The sequence below is a fragment of the Panthera pardus genome, unplaced genomic scaffold (genome assembly GCF_024362965.1).
Source record: "Panthera pardus isolate Hobbes unplaced genomic scaffold, ASM2436296v1 HiC_scaffold_7, whole genome shotgun sequence".
Taxonomy (NCBI): Eukaryota; Metazoa; Chordata; class Mammalia; order Carnivora; family Felidae; genus Panthera; species Panthera pardus.
In genome coordinates, this window is record NW_026527002.1 from 16,416,334 (window position 1) to 16,430,246 (window position 13,913).

Genomic DNA, 13,913 nt, shown 5'->3' on the forward strand with positions numbered 1-13,913 from the left:
AACAAACAAATGTTCTCATTCCAATCTTTTGGAATCCTTCTTGGAAACAGTACACATTTACAGAAAGCTATGGATGAGGAATCAGTAAACCTGAGTTCAGCCCTGCTCCCCCAACCTGAAGAGTTTATCCTGAAGAAATTATTTAACATCTCTTGGCAGAGCTTCCTGCTCTGCAGAACGGTTTCAACTGAAAGGAAGAACTTGAAAGTTCTTTCATATGCATATTTCGGCAGGTTTGATTTCTTCTGAGGCCTGTCTCCTTGGTTTGCAGATGGCCACTTTCTTGCTGTGTATTCACGTGGTTGTCTCTCCAGGCATGCACATGTCTGGTGTTCTCTCTCCCTGTGTCCTAATCTCATAAGGACAGTAGTCATATTGGATGAGGGCCCACCCTAATGACCTCATTTTAATCTAATTATCTTTTTAAAGGTCCCCATCTCCAAATACAGTAACATTCTGAGGTACTGGGGGTTAGTATTAGAATTTGGAGAGGGGTAGGAGAAAATTAGTCCATAAATATACACCATCAGTCTCTCAAAATTGTGCCAGATTTTGGTTTGCTTTATATTTGCACCATGAATTCTTTTTTTTTTTCCCTTCAAGCATTTTATTTTGGCAAAACTTTGCAGATCTGTAATGAATATTTTTTAATGCTGGATGCATGCTAGAAACCATGTCAAGAATATAGATATTAATAAACATAGGTACTAATTTCAAAACTAACTCATGAAATAAGGACATTAGTGCCAACTATAGATCAAACACTTAAGTGTCTGTCATTGTACTAGCTGCTATAGGATATTATTTTCATTTCCAAAAATATCTTCTTTTTTTATGAAATTTATTGTCAAATTGGTTTCCATACAACACCCAGTACTCATCCCAACAGGTGCCCTCCTCAACGCCCATCACCAACTTTCCCCTTCCTCCCACCCCCCGTCAACCCTCAGTTTATTCTCAGTTTTTAAGAGTCTCTTATGGTTTGGCTCTCTCCCTCTCTGTAACTTTTTTTTCCCCCTTCCCCTCCCTCATGGTCTTCTGTTAAGTTTCTCAGGATCCACATCAGAGTGAGAACATATGGTATCTGTCTTTCTCTGTATGACTTATTTCACTTAGCATAACACTCTCCAGTTCCATCCACATTGCTACAAAAGGCCATATTTTATTCTTTCTCATTGCCATGTAGTATTCCATTGTATATATAAACCACAATTTCTTTATCCATTAATCAGTTGATGGACATTGAGGCTCTTTCCATAATTTGGCTATTGTAGAAAGTGCTGCTATAAACATTGGGGTGCAAGTGCCCCTATACATTAGCACTCCTGGATCCCTTGGGTAAATTCCTAGCAGTGCTATTGCTGGGTCATAGGGTAGATCTATTTTTAATTTTTTGAGGAAACTCCACACTGCTTTCCAGAGTGGCTGCACCAGTTTGCCTTCCCACCAACAGTGCAAGAGGGTTCCCGTTTCTCCACATGCTCGCCAGCATCTATAGTCTCCTGATTTGTTCATTTTAGCCACTCTGACTGGCGTGAGGTGGTATCTCAGTGTGGTTTTGATTTGTATTTCCCTGATGAGGAGCGACGTTGAGCATCTTTTCATGTGCCTGTTGGCCATCCGGATGTTTTCTTTGGAGAAGTGCCTATTCATGTTTTCTGCCCATTTCTTCACTGGATTATTTGATTTTTGGGTGTGAAGTTTGGTGAGTTCTTTATAGGTTTTGGATACTAGCCCTTTGTCTGATATGTCATTTGCAAATATCTTTTCCCAATCCTTTGGTTGCCTATAAGTTTTGTTGATTGTTTCCTTTCTCTTTATCTTCAAGAGGTCCCAATACTTCATTTTTGCTTTTAATTCCCTTGCCGTTGGAGATGTGTCAAGTAAGAAACTGCTGCGGCTGAAGTCAGAGAGATTTTTTCCTGCTTTCTCCTCTAGGGTTTTGATGGTTTCCTGCCTCACATTCAGGTCCTTTATCCATTTTGAGTTTATTTTTGTGAATGGTGTAAGAAAGTGGTCTAGTTTCATTCTTCTGCATGTTGCTGTCCAGTTCTCCCAGCACCATTTGTTAAAGAGACTATCTTTTTTCCACTGGATATTCTTTCCTGCTTTGTCAAAGATTAGTTGGCCATACTTTTGTGGGTCCAATTCTGGAGTCTCTATTCTATTCCATTGGTCTATGTGTCTGTTTTTGTGCCATGGACCATGAATTCTTTATAAAGCTCTTTGTATTTTTTTCCAGAAATTTCTAATTATCTTTGGCTTGCTTTTTGAGAAAGTGACAAGCCGTTATCATATCTCTAAAGTCTTCCTGGTCCTTAATCACACTATTATGAAAGACTCCCCTTTCTTCTTAGAGCCCTCTGACACACCTTTTGTTTTTTCCTAATTTGTCCTGATTGCTTTCTTGGCTGGTTCCCTTTTTACTTAAATTCTATGTACTCCTCTTCTTGGATTTTTTTTTTTTTCTGAAGTACATCTATGGCAGACACAGAGATTTGCTGCTAGATTGATTGCCTTTCAAGAAAGAACTGCCCAGCTGCAGAGAGGATAGTTAACTGAGAGCCTCCAGGTGTTACCTCCTTTAGGGTCTACCTCAGCTTTCCAGAGAAGGTATTCAGCCTTTGGCCTATGACTGAGCAAAGTGATGGTCTGAAAACCTAGTCATTCCTACCCAATTCAGGACTCCTCTGAAGGGAAATCTTTGCTCTGCAGGTACCAAGCCTATCAGGTCCACATTGCTGCTTAACTACCCTTACCTAATACTGTGTCCTCTCCTTTTCCATTCACAGATGTTACTCCCCACTATAATTTTATACTCTAGTTCTGTGTGAACTCCTGCTTCCTAGAGAACCCAATCAGTATAACATCTTCAAGTAATGTTTATTTTTTTGTTTCAGAAAGGAATCATAGGATTTAAATTTTATGACACCTTGCAAGTGTGAACTATTTATTCTCATATGTGATTGCTACTTTGATTGTTTATACAGTTCTGGGTTCAAAATTATTTCCCCAGAGAACTTCAAGAATCTTGCTCCACTGTGTTCTAGCATCCAGTATTGCTGATAAGAAATCTGATCAAAATCTGATTTTCATTCTTTTGTAGCTAGCCTGTTTTTTGTTTGTTTTGTTTTGTTTCTTTCTGTCCCCATCTCTGAAAGCCTAGGCTTTCATCTTTATCCTCAATGATTTTACATTTCACTAGGCTGTCCAGGCATGGTTGTTTTCTGTCAAGTAAGAGAGTCAGAAATCCCCCACCATCTTGGCCCTCCTGGAGGGTGTTACTCTGGTCTGGCTGACTGCTGGGGAAAGAGTGCAAGAAGGGGATACACCAAGAAGCTAGAGTTTCTCCCACAGTGCAATGATGGCCATGACCGTGACCTCTGCAAATAATCAACCCCTTACTTGTCACCCTTGTAAAATGAGAAGAAGGTAAGAATAAGATGGAGGCTCTTTCCTTGGAGACTCATTTTGAAAGTTCTGTCAACAAAATTGGGAGAAGGCCTGCAACATATGGCCGCAACTTCCCACAGAGGTAATTTTTTAAAACTCTCAGGAATACTATGTAACTTGAAACAAATATTAGCTTGTTACCTGCAAAAATGCCAAAATGTTCACTAGGAAACAAAAACAAAACCCACCATCATTTTGTTCAAATTGTCTGTACTTGTCCCCCCCCCCCCCCAATTTTTAGCTTCCTTTAACTGTTTATGTGCCCTTAAGGAGACTGCTTTCCCAGTTAAAAACCAGTCCTTTCTCCTAACCCCACATTTTCTCCTCCCTAACTTATATCTTCCTGAATTTCATTTTTTTTTAAAGCTTTTACTTTTGGAAATTGCTATTTTCCTTGAGCAAATTTAAGAGAATTCTAAACTACTCTCCAAAAATAAGATCAATAACTTCAAAATAAAAATCCAATGTATTCAAACCAACATTATGCCCTCTCCGTTAAAAGACCCTTGAGGACAAAATCCAAGTTACTCCATGGTTTTTATGCTATGCTTACAACCTAGGAGGGGCTCGAAACACTAAGATGAAATGTAAAACAGGAACCGAATCAAAAATACCTTAACTTTCTTTCGTCAGCACTGTCAGGGCGTGTGCGTGGGCAGTTTTTCTCGTGACTTTGGTGACTAAAGTCTTCAATTATTTTACAAGACCCGACGAATGAAGCTACTGCAGAAGCAGCCCTGGCACTTCAACCAGCTTCCTCACGGGCACTGCGGGCTTCACTTTCCCTAACCCAGCTTCCTACCTGGAGTTCCTGAGCGGCTGATCTCCCCAGCTTTCCCCAGAGCCTCCCCCCGCCCGTGTCGGAAGCGCTCTCGCGGGCAGTTAGCCGCGCGGCCGCGACTGCCTCTCCTTAGTGCTCGAGAGAGTTCGACGGGGCGGCACTGGAAGCGACGCACAACAGATTTCTGGACTCGAAGTGCAGTAAAATACTCTCGGCATTTGTGACTTGAGGAACCCTGAAGAAGTAATAATCTTTGCTTTTAAAAAAATCATTGTGACAAAAAATGCCGAGCCAGGCAGGAGTCGAACCTACAATCTTCTGATCCGTAGTCAGACGCGTTATCCATTGCGCCACTGGCCCTCCACACAGGGAGAAACTGAGGGGACATACAGATTAGAGTGGTAAGGCCACACTCGGGCAGTCACTCCCAATATAGGGTGGCAAAGGAAAAGTAAAGGAAGGTGGTGTCGGAGTTGCTGAGTCTTGGTACCACTAGCTCCAGGACACACGCATTAGGGGTCCTTTCCGGGGTCTGTCAGGATCCCACGAAGGGGAGCCAGGTTGTATTTCTGCGCACGCGTGAAACAATACACAGGCATTTACTCCCTTCCCCGCCCCGTCCCGGAGTACGCATGCTCTATTCAGTCTCTAGCCCGCAGCTGTGCTCGCTCGGGTTCTTGAACATTGAGTCTCAAGGGGCACAGACAGTTTGCCCGTCCCTTCGATAGCTCAGCTGGTAGAGCGGAGGACTGTAGCTGACTTCCTGGCAGGAGACATCCTTAGGTCGCTGGTTCGATTCCGGCTCGAAGGAGACAAGTATGCTTTTTGCCAACTTTCTACGATTTACGGCCCTTTCCACGGGTCTCCTTTCCTAATATAATATTCCAACGAACACTTGGAGATTCTGGTACTTTCGCTCCAGTTTTGGCCTATGGCAGCAACCCCCGTATGAAATATTTTGTGAATTACCCAAGCGGGGACGTGCTGTCCTAGTGACAAGCGCCGAAGTGAGTCTGCGCTCTGCGGAGCGGCTGCCAGGTCCCGGCCTTCTGCTCCTTTCTAAATCGTCTTTGGCGTTTCCCGAGTCCCCTGAGCATACAGAGAAAGGTCCCGAGCCAGCCAGCCGCCTGCTCTTTTCCTCAGAGCTCCGGGGAGAGGGGGCAACTCGAACGCACTTTCCAAAGGCCATGAGAAGATGGGGGTGGGGGGGTGGGGTCACCAGAAGGATACCTTGTGATGGGCAAACCTGGGAGTCGGGAAAGAAACGCGGTAGAAAGCACGTGAAGCTTAGAAAATAAGTAAACATTATAAAGAAAAGTCGGCACTCTGCCTCCCCGCTCCCTTCGATAGCTCAGCTGGTAGAGCGGAGGACTGTAGGCCCTGATGTTCCTAGCCATCCTTAGGTCGCTGGTTCGATTCCGGCTCGAAGGAGGGTGTTTATTGATTTTTGTTACTTTGGCCTCAGCTGTGACGCAAGATCAAGAACGTGATCAAGAAAAACATTTTTTTCATTTCTAAATGCTCTGACCTCTCTCTAGGGGAAGAGATAACCGGCCGTGCCCAGCGGTGGGGGATTAGCTCAAATGGTAGAGCGCTCGCTTAGCATGCGAGAGGTAGCGGGATCGATGCCCGCATCCTCCAGCCTTTTTCTCCTCATTCCGTGTAATAGTTTTTCTTTCGATTCTCATTCAACTCAAGTAGAACTTGAAATCAGCTCTCAGGCAAGTGAGAGACAAGGCGAACTTGAGGTTACCGTTTCCTAAAACTCCCCAGACGAGGGATAATGGGTGCTGACGGAGTTTATTCTTACAACTTAAAATTTTTAGACCCATTTACTTTGGGAGGTTCACGAAATTGGTTCTTTTTCTGTCCAAAAATGGCTACAGATTGCAGTCCCATCTGTTCCCACTTTGTGATTTGTACTCGATCGCTGCACTTCCAAGGACCCATTTGATACTAAACTGCCCGGATTTAAGGGGGGGGACTGACAGAAAAACAACGCAAAAAACATTGAGCTTGGAAAAGGACGCTGGCTACTTTCAACTTAGCGTTAAGCCGAAGCGAGAAGTATTCCGCTCCACGTCAACTTTCAGTGAGGTGACCAACTCTGGGCCGATCTACTAAGGTAGGATAAAGATACCTGAAGAGAGGTGAGGAAGCGGAAGGGTTTAAACCTAGAAGCTGGCTACTGAAGGAGGGGTTCTAATGCCCTTTTCCTCCTGGGGAGTAACTGTGGAGAACTGGAGACCAGCACTGAAAAGGAATTAAATGGAAAAAAGTTCTACTTAGGGCTGATTTTGAGCATAGTCTAGTTTGTTAAAGACAAAACAAAAACAAAATAAATACACACACACTCACTGAAAGATTCAGAAGTTGAGCAGAACACACACAAAGGCTTTTCTGGAAATATATGCTCCCTATCCTAATTTACTAGAATATAGCCTTTAAAAAGCTGTTGAAACTATACTGTGGTTCTCAACACAAAACATAAATTTAAAAAGACAAAGGCAGAAATACTATCTTTTTTGAGGATTACAATTAGTAAATGATAATTCTTTTATCTCATGTTCATTTTAGGGTTCTAGGCAACCTGTATTTTTTTTGTACTAATGTATACAACCTGCTGCATTTTATTGGTATATCTTTCATTTTCTAGGGCAGTCTCCATTTTTATCTCACTTTACTCTTTTCAATAAAGTCTTTAAATTGAATGTATAGTGATTCGTTTAAAATATATCATTATTAAAAAAATAAATAAAATAAAATATATCATTATTTTCATAAAAACAAATTTATAAAGTAGGAAAAGGAATCCTTTTATCAGATGTTAGGTCTCAATTTCCAGTTGAGATTATGAGTACTCTAACTGGCTGACTGGAGGAGCTGACAGTGAAATTATAAATGACTAAAAGATCAAGGAATGGGTAATAAGTGGAAGGAATGCTCTCCAAATCCAGGTGGGAGCACATGGTTAGGGCAGGTGAGCTGGGTAAGAACTCAAACATCTCAGGATCAGCAACTTAGGTATGGAATGGAATTCTTATTAAAAAGTCTAAAGGGGGGCACCTGGGTGGCTCAGTTGGTTAAGCATCTGACTTTGGCTCAGGTCATGATCTCACCGTTCATGGGTTGGAGCCCCACGTTGGGCTCTGTGCTGACAGCTCAGAGCCTGGAGCCTGCTTTGGATTCTGTGTCTCCTTCTCTTTCTGCCCCTCCCTGGGTCATGATCTGTCTGTCTCTGTCTCGCAAAAATAAATAAATGTTTAAAAAAAATTTTTTTAAGTCTAAAGGTATAAGCTGAGAGGCACTATTGCATAGTGGTTAGTCACATGGGCTGTGGAACCTGATGGCCTTTCTTGGCTTTCACATTCCCTACCTAGTTACATTGGGCAAGTTGCTTGGCATCATGGTACTTCAGTTTCCTCATTTGTTAAATAGGGATGATAATAATGATACCCTTATTACAGTGCCTAGTACATAGTGAACACACTGTAAACATGAACTGTTGTCAGAGTATGTTAACACTACCATAAAGGGAAGGCCTGGAGGGAATATTCTGAGGGTTTGCATGTGTGTTTATATAAATATATATGGGAGTACAGGAAAGAGATGCTTGGATCTACTGTGGAGGGAAAGTAGGACAATTCTAAAAATACAAAATGATAGTTAAATTATGTTGTGACCATATAATGGAGTATATGTAGCCATTGAAATTATACTTATTAAGAACTATTTACATGGGAAATGTTAATCAAATGCTAAGTTAATAAATTGCATACAGGGCAATATAAATAATAACAATATAAACAAGCATTAATTTGTAGAAAAGACTGAAGAATGAATTGAAATGTTAATAGTAGTGATCTTTGGATAGTAGCATCACTGTGATTTTTTTCTTCCTTAAAAGTTTAAAATATTTTCTAATTTCTGCAGTACACATTATAAGCTTTAATGGAAAATATAGACACATTTAAAAAAATTAACAGCTAACAGCACTTCCTGTAAACCAAGCACAGTTCTAGTTACTTTACTTGTATTAACCCATATATTTTTCTCATAAAAAAAGCACTAGGCCCAGATGGCTTGCATGGTGGATTCTACCAAACAATTAAGGAAGAAATAATACCAATTCTACACAGACTTTCAGAAAATTGAATAAGAGGAAATGCTGTCCAACTTGCTATGAAGCCAACATTGTCCTGATCCAAAACCAGGCAAAGACATTATAAAAAAAAAGAAAGAAAGAAACCAACAGACCAATATCCTTCATGAACATAAACGTAAAAATTTTAGTCAATTAAATCCAACAATACAAAAAAGGAAAATACAGCATTGACCACATGGGATTTATTTCAAGAATACAAGACTGGTTGAACATTCAGAAATCAACAATTCATCATAATAAACAGACTAAAAAAGAATAACCACATGATCATCTTAGTTTGATGCATAAAAAGCATTTGACAAAATTCAACATCCATTCCTGATTTTTAAAACCATCAGCATGGGGCGCCTGGGTGGCTCAGTCAGTTAAGCGGCTGACTTTGGCTCAGGTCATGATCACTCACTCCTGAGTTTGAGCCCCGCGTCGGGCTCTGTGCTGACAGCTCAGAGCCTGGAGCCTGTTTCGGATTCTGTGTCTCCCTTTCTCTGACCCTCCTCCATTCATGCTCTGTCTCTCTCTGTCTCAAAAATAAATAAACGTTAAAAAATAAATAAATAAAACTATCAGCAAACGTGGAAGGGAACCGAACTCCTTCAACTTGATAAAGGGCCTCAATGAAAAACACACCCTTAACATTATACTTATTAGTATGAATGCTTTCCTCCCAAGATCAGGAACAAAGCAAGGATATCCATTCTGAGGTGTCTAGCCAGTACAATAAGGCAAGAAAAATGAAGTAAAAGGCCTCTAGATTGGAAAGGAGAAGTAAAACTATCTCTATTCACAGATGTCTCATTTTTTAAAATATTGATTACATGTTAAAATAATAGTTTATATTTTGGGGGGTTAAATAAAATATATTAATAACATTAATATCATTTGTTTCTGTCTTTTAATGTGGCTATTAGAAATTTATAATTATATATATATATACACTATATATACATATGTATACACATATATATACGTATATATACATATATATACGTATATATATGTATGTCACATCTTATTTCTATTGGATATTAGGTCAGAGAGGTAGGTAGGGGCAGATCATGTCAGGCCTTAGAGACCACAATGAGGATTAATATTTTTATCCTGTGGGTAATATGACCATTAGTGCAATTTAAATAAGGACTGACATATGAGAAACAGATTGCAGAAAACAAGAGTGAATTCAGAAAAATCAATCAGGGGGCTGAGGTGGAGGGAAGGTGAGAAGGGTTGTGTGTGCTGAAGGTGGAGTCAAGAAGGGCCTGGAGCCTATATAAGTTCAGACATGGCCATTGGGAAGGCCTTAGGCTAAAGGATTTATTTGTTGGGACTGTCACTATTTATTTCTGGCATTTGAATTATGCCAAGAAATGTTCAGAGGAAAGTAAAATATGTTAATTTTCTAATATATCCTGAGAGATATTTATGATAAATTGAAATGTATAAACAATGGATTTGGAGGAGTAATTATCAAGAAGAAAAGCTTACAGCCAGAAGTTTGCAAACTAATGAAAGAAATGCCATGGTATTAGCTTCTGTAAAGTACTTTTCAAGTTAACTCATTTGATTTTATATTTTGTAAAATGTTTCTTTTCATTAAAAATTTTTAAATCAGATATCCAACCTACCTATTGCCAGATAGCTAAATTGAAGAGACTGACAATGTAGACAGAGGAAAAATGTTAAGTATTTTGTAGATGTCATGAGTTGAGTCCTTGGTGTAAAAAGATTGCAAGAGTCCTTTTACTGGAAATAGAGTTCTGGGTTATATTTTTTTCAAGTAACTTGTAAAGTTGCTATATGGTTAAATAATGGTTCAAAGGTGCTTTTCCAGATCACACCCTGAACCCCAGAATACCAAAAGAAATAACATTATACTCTACATACACCTCCTGTGGTCAGATGAGTTATATCTAACAGGACTGATCAACAGAGCCTGGCTCTTGGAACACCAGCTCATCTAAATCCCAAATGAAGTGCTGCCTTATCTCCACTGGTCATATATTAGTGCTCTCACTAATAGAGGGAAGAATGGTGAGAGGGAGAGATGGATGGATGGATGGATGGATGGATGGATGGATATTGCAGGGAACAATTAATAACCTCATTGTCTTGGTTTTAAGAGGACCTGGTCTGCACAATATTAAGAATGGGTCTTGTTTTGGGATGGAATTAAATTGACTTTCAAGAGATGTGTGACTGGTGCTGGAGTTGACCTGAAGGTCCTGGTCCACTCATGCCCTAGCGTTCCAGGCTAAATAAACCTCCTTCTTAAGCAGTCCCTAATTCTCTGCTTCCACACCCACATCATCCAGTGTTCTTTCCCTGTTTTAATGATTTAGTCAGCCACCAACTTTCTCACCTCTGGTGGGTAGAACAAGTAAGAATTCTCCTCCCTCTCTACCTTAAACATTGAGCCAGAAGCAAGGTCAGCATTCTAGTGCCTTTCGTTTTCTCTTCCTTCCAGCAGGGCTACAGTGTCTCTGCTTCACTGCTTTGCTTCAAATCAATTTTTTACTTCCTCTTAGCTCACCTTCCATCTGACCATAAGTCTGCTGCTCTGTTTGATGAATGACTATCTCCTTGAGTTAAACCTTGATGATTTTCAAGTACCTGGATTTTCAGTTACCTGGGCTAAAGAGACAAAGAGAACATGGGTAAGTGAAATGCTGAGAAAATTCTGGAATCCTCAGGAAAGTTAGCACTCCTGACACTGATTTCCTGGGACTCTTCTAATGCCTCCTATTCCCAGGATGGTTTCTCTTGTCTTGTAAGTTGGGATGAAGGGTTGATGTTGCTCTTGTAACTGTTCTAGGCTTAGAAGACTTTCATATCATTCTGACCAAAAGGTATAAAATTCATAAGAAGGGGACCTTGTTCCTATGGGAGAATCCTTCAAATACACTCCAATTTTCCCCCAAGATTTTTTCATATCACATATTTTAGAGCTGGTTGTTCAATATGGTAACCACTAGCCACATATGGTTGTTTAAACACAAGTTTAATAAACTTTAAAACTCAGATCTTGAATTGCATTATACGCATTTCAAGTACTCAATAGCCACCTTTGGATAGAGGTTAGACAGTACAGATAAAGAACATTAACATCACTGCAGAAAATTCTAATGGATAGTGTGCTATAGAGCAGTGTGGTATAGCTTAGCCGGTGAGGTCATGGTCTCTGTAGTCAAAAGATGTGTCTCTAAATCTGCTTCACAGCTAGCAGCCATATGACTAGGCAACTACTTTGTTGAGTTACAGTTGGTTCAGTGGAAATAATACCTATTATAAAGAGCTATTATAAGTAGTGATTCGTACTCTGTACAGATTTATTATGTTTGTTGTGGCAGTATACAGTTGACCTTTGAACAATGTGGAGGTTAGGGGTGCTGACCCCCCGTGCAGTTGAAAATCCACATACAATTTTTACTCCCCCAAAATTTAACTACTAATAGCCTACTGTTGACCAGAAGCCTTACTGATAAGTCAATTAACATATATTTTGTATGTTATATGTATTATATACAATAAAGTAAGCTAGAGAAAAGAAAATGTTATTAAGAAAATTGTAAGGAAGAGAAAGTATATTTATAGTACTGTACCATAAAAAAAACACCTAAGTTATTGTTCAAGGGTCAACCATAGTACTAAAAGTAATAGACTTTAGAACTCCTTTTTCTTCCTTCCTGAGATGAGCAACACACTGAAATCCACATTTCACTCCTATGCTCTGTCCTCTGAAGTCTGGGTCCATTTAGCCTGGTAGCTAGAGGTTGAAAAAAAGTCAAAAGTCTTCTCTTTTTGTTATCATGCCTTAATGCCAAGTCTGCTGTTGGGCATATAGTCAGGTTCTTAGGGACCCATCTTACTTCCTCTGACTTATCGGGGGGATTGGGAAACTGCTGGTCCTCCAGGAGGTGACAGCAATGGTGGTTTTGCTTCATCTCCTCAATGTGTGTAAACATACCCCTGCCCTAGTTTGGTGGGACTCAGGAATGAGGAGTGATTGGGGCTTCCAACTAAACCAATCCCCCATGTAAAATTGCCCCAACTGGTTTTAACCCCCTGTCCTAATTGTGGCGGGTTGGGGTACGAGAAGCAGGGAAAGTTGTACATCACTCCTACACAGTAAAGACAACTTTGGGAAACTAAGCCGGCTTTCACGTCTGTGGAAATCCCAGAGCCTTGAAGTTAGCTTCAAATCTCATTCAGCTTCAGAATTTTCAGAATCATTCAGGGAAATTTGTGAATGATTTGGGAGCAGACTAAAATTTTCTGGTTCTTCTTTAGAACAGAATGCTACTCCTATGTCCCACTCTTAATTCACATGCCCACCTCATGGACTCCTGGTCTCTGAGATTGGGGAGGAACAAAGAATGGAAAAAAGAAGATAAAGAGGGAAAGGCGATAATTTGGGCATATAGTTGACTTGATTTGACTCTTATTCCTATGAGATTCTTGCTAGTTTCCTGGGTAGTCTCCTAGTGGCAGTTCTAAGAAAAAGTACAAGGCAGAAAGTAGGAAACAGAAAAACAGAGGAGAGGATAGGATCAACTTAGCATCACATAATTGAATTGGGGATTCTCAATGTCAAAATTAATATTTCAAGGGTTTTTCTTTCTTTTCCCCTAAAAATACTGTTAAGCCTAGGTTATGAACACCACTCACTTACAGATTAAACAGAAATCCAGCTAGGTGAGGTCAGTTTCCCAAGATGACAAAGCAAGGTAGACATGGAAACTGGATAGAAGGCCTGTCTCCTGACTCACTGTGCACCTCTCACTGCATCACTGGTGGTTGCTCATACTCAGACCATCTGAGTCACCTCTGTGGATTCTAATTTCATAGCCTCAGAGTCCCTTTCCTCTTTTTCTTCCCCACAGCCATCGCCCAGTGCCAGGGCATCATGACCTCTCACCTAGGCATTGGCAACAATCTCCCATCTGGTCTTTATCTAGGTCGCCTTCAGTATTCTAGCCACCACTGTGATACTAATCTAACCAATGCACAGCTCTCACAGAAATGTTTCTGTGAGAAACTTTCAACAACTTCCTGTTGACTAATTTATTAAGTGTTAAAAACTCTTTAGCCCAGTATTTGTGACCTGCTCATGTGCCAGCAGCATGCTCTGCACTCCAGCCCAAAGCACCATACGCTCTGAGCATTCCCCACACTCCTGTGCCTCACTGTCTTTGCTTCTGTGCCTTTTCTTAGAAAGCCCCAACTATGCCCCACATAACTACACATCCATTTGTCTAAGTTCTTAGTGGATCATTCAGATACTATTCACCCATGAAGCCCTCCTGATGAATCCAACTCTGAAATTTTGTGGCTCTTTATCACATTTTGTTTTGTACTGTGGTTCTGTACATGCATGTCTTATTTCTGCTGTTATACTGAGCTCCTTGAGGACAGTAACCTGTGTCTTGTTTGTCTTTCAATCCACAGAGCTGAACACAATGGGGATACACAATAGACACTCAATGAGTATTTTTTGAAAGAATGAATTCCTCTAATAAG

General features: G+C 40.5%; 4 non-coding genes across 4 annotated transcripts; 3 read left to right on the forward strand and 1 right to left on the reverse strand.

The window, feature by feature from the left end:
• Positions 1 to 4,521: 4,521 nt before the first annotated feature.
• Positions 4,522 to 4,594, reverse strand: TRNAR-ACG (transfer RNA arginine (anticodon ACG)). Its single transcript has one exon. It is a non-coding gene; the product is annotated as a tRNA-Arg (tRNA).
• Positions 4,595 to 4,952: 358 nt separating this feature from the next.
• TRNAY-GUA (transfer RNA tyrosine (anticodon GUA)) lies at positions 4,953 to 5,045 on the forward strand. The gene is made up of 2 exons: positions 4,953 to 4,989; positions 5,010 to 5,045. It is a non-coding gene; the product is annotated as a tRNA-Tyr (tRNA).
• Positions 5,046 to 5,574: 529 nt separating this feature from the next.
• On the forward strand, positions 5,575 to 5,665 carry TRNAY-GUA (transfer RNA tyrosine (anticodon GUA)). Its single transcript is given in 2 exon segments — positions 5,575 to 5,611; positions 5,630 to 5,665. It is a non-coding gene; the product is annotated as a tRNA-Tyr (tRNA).
• A 137-nt stretch (positions 5,666 to 5,802) lies between these two features.
• On the forward strand, positions 5,803 to 5,875 carry TRNAA-AGC (transfer RNA alanine (anticodon AGC)). The gene has a single exon. It is a non-coding gene; the product is annotated as a tRNA-Ala (tRNA).
• The last annotated feature ends 8,038 nt before the right edge of the window (positions 5,876 to 13,913 follow it).